This window comes from Rhipicephalus sanguineus, chromosome 2, assembly GCF_013339695.2.
Source record: "Rhipicephalus sanguineus isolate Rsan-2018 chromosome 2, BIME_Rsan_1.4, whole genome shotgun sequence".
NCBI classification, from domain to species: Eukaryota; Metazoa; Arthropoda; class Arachnida; order Ixodida; family Ixodidae; genus Rhipicephalus; species Rhipicephalus sanguineus.
In genome coordinates, this window is record NC_051177.1 from 181632969 (window position 1) to 181636077 (window position 3109).

The following is a 3109-nucleotide window of genomic DNA, read 5'->3' on the forward strand; positions in this document are numbered from 1 at the left end:
AAGCATGTGCAGTTCAATCAAGGAACTCTGCGGTTCCCCTCGACGAGCGAAACCGCAAGGCAACCGTAGCCACGCGGAAACGGTTTCTCGCGGTCGAGTCGCAGAGTTATTGCCTCGATCAGGCCGCGCCGGCCTTGAAATGTTCGCTTTGCTATCCTTTCGCAAGCTGTAGTACACAAAACGACGTGTATGATAAAACCTGGCGGTTGTGATGCGCAGTGGCATGGAGCAGGTGTGGCAGGCCGAGTTCCAGAAGCTGTTCTCACAGTACGTGCCCCAGACGTGGTACCTGCTGCCGGTCGTGCACGCCCCATCGGCGTCAACTGGCAGACGTTCGTCGACTCGGCCAAAGTTCGCTTCTGCTGCGAGGTGATTGCATCGCAATGCACGTCCCCTTACACTGTGGGCTTTGTTAACTTCGCTATAACATGGTAATTATGAGAAAAGTAAGCACAGTAGAATCCCGTTGATATGTTCCCGTTTCGTACGATTTCCCGGTGCCAACGTTCGCGATATCGTTATCAAGCGAAAACTGCGCGATGTGTCCGTGAATTCGGATTGCACGTGTTCCCGGATAGTACTTTTCTTCCGCGTTTTTTTTTTTTTTTCAAGAACGTATGAATGAGGTTCTACTGTAAATGTTTCACTTTATTAAATATCGCACCAGAACTAGCACCGGTGCGTCAGTGTAACGCCCTGCATTTTAAAGATACTTTTTGCCGAAATATATTACAGTGCTTACGAGGACATCGCGAAAGCCCTGTCTATATCAGTCGTACATTTCACATGGTTGTATAATACATTGTTTTAGCTTCAGGTATATTATTAAGTGCAGTTTCCAGAATTCTCACATTTCGTCAATTTGCCCTACGGCATCAATACACATTATGTGCAGCTGTGTTTGCTCCATAGAGTCCAGGAGGGACCTATGATGTGGACCGTAGATCCACTGCTGCAAGTTAGGCGGCCTGGTGTGCTGCACGCCGAGGTGCCGTCGACGTTCTTCAGAGTTGCAAACTTGATAGTCCCGTTTTTCTGCGACTTTAACAAATAACATTAGCAAAAATTCGAACGCCTACATAAAAAGATCTGCTTTCTACAGTCGAACGTCTCCTTTTGAGTTCAACAAATCTCATCAAACTTGGTGCAGTAAACGATGGAAGTTTCTCCTTTAACGGGACACCGAAGAGAATACAATTTTTCTTGTATTTGAATTTACCCTTTCACAATACGAAAAGCATACCTTTACCGCGGAAAGACGCTTGATAAGAGAGAGAATGCGCGAAAAGAAATGCAGGTGGCGACGCTGTCTTGAAATTTCTAGAGTTACTGTATATGCTGCCTTTAGGTACCTAAAAGGTAGCATATACAGTAACTCTAGAAATTTCCACACCAGCTCACTGTGACGTCACAGATTTTGACGGCGTCGACTGCGACCCGCATAGCCCTCGATCGGTAAAATGAAGTTGTCTTCTGAGCAGGCCGGATACTTAACGTAGCAAGTTCAGGGAATTTTATTGAGCCATTGTAACCAGTATATGAACACCTTAATCCGTGACGTCACGCTGACGTTCATGTGCAGGGATTCCGGCAAGACATTTAAAAATGAAACTTTAACCTTAATTTTCTGTTCTATTTATGAACCTATAGTGGTGAAATTAAACAGCCAAGCGATAGTTTGTCAGTGTAAACTTTTCGCTTTATCGGTGGCGGCGCAGAGTGCGGCCACGGCTGGACATCGATGAAGGGTCGCATCTCGTTCTGGTTCCTTCTGACGAGCCACGGCGAGGGCTTGGTCACCTCAGCTGTACGGCCAGCAGTGCGACAAGTGCAAGTGGGCCGCTACGAGCCGGCCATGTGGTACCCGGAGGAAGTGGTCAAGGTAATCGAATTTCACTTTGGGCACACACACGCCTGCGCAATATGATATCCTTCACATATCGGCCTGACAAGTGCGAAGAGCGAGTTCTCACAGCACGCTTGCTGCTTCCCGTACTAAAATCATTTTGACGTTTTGCGCGCGCCTCTCACGCACCCTGCGCGTTGCAACACCATGACTGAACTGAGACGATAAAGCATCGCTAGAAACAAGATGCTGACGAGGGCGCCGGCTGATAACCAGCTTTTACAGCAGAAATGTGTCCGAAATAATAAGGGAAATCCTATGCTTACTCGCTGCCTTCATAATTATTTTACAGCGAAAGCTGTTACGAGATCACAACAACAGCCAATTTTTTGGTGCCGTAATTGTCCGCCGCCGGTGTCTGTAACCACTGTCGCGCGAAATGAGAAAGAAATATCCAGGATGGAGCGATTTGAATCCAGGTCGTCTGCGTGGCAGGCGAGTATTATCACCTCATACCACAGAGCCACGCCGGTGCTTGCAACTTCTTCGCAAAAAGACTCCCATACAGGCGTCATGTCGGGCGGCAAGGATAGAATCACGTTAACAGATGCAATATAGCGTGGTAGAAGAGTAAAATAAGACCAGGCGTCACACAATACAAATTGCGTAACGAAGTGGGTGGTTTTAATGCTTCCCACCCATTACAAGGGCTCAGCCAGAATTCTTTATCATCATTAGCCAACAGCATCAACAAAGTGCACATAATTATTTACAGATTTTCGTGGGTACCTCACTTCTCCGCAGATTGACGAATAATCGCACATGGGTGTTTCCCTATTCGCAAAAATACGATGATTATGGCATAGTGGTGACTTGCAGAGTTACAATGGGCTTACAGAAAGCCGCTCTTGACTGTGCTACGTGTTCCGCGCAGTGCTGTCGCTTTCTTTTCTTTTTTTCTGCTGTGGCAGACCTTTTAAGATGACTAGGGCATCGTTACGCAGTGATTAGATACTAAATTAATACTTTTTAATTAGTCAAGACAGGCGGTCGGGTCAAATGGAAGAATTGAACTCCTTTCATTGCCGCTTTGAGATACCGAAAAAGCTGCCTCTGGCAATCGCTGCCGAGTAATGAAATTCGACCAAATTCAATCGGCGCAACGGAAATTGAAGCACCGATGAGCGCCACTACAGGCGCTCAGAATAGACGTCACTGTTTCACGATTTCAGTTGTATTAGTACTGCATTCGTTAGCATGCGT

The 3109-nt window shown here is 46.8% G+C and overlaps 1 pseudogene; it reads left to right on the forward strand.

Moving 5' to 3' along the window:
* Positions 1-223: 223 nt before the first annotated feature.
* Positions 224-3109, forward strand: part of LOC119382073 (uncharacterized) — a 4595-nt pseudogene continuing 1709 nt past the window's right edge.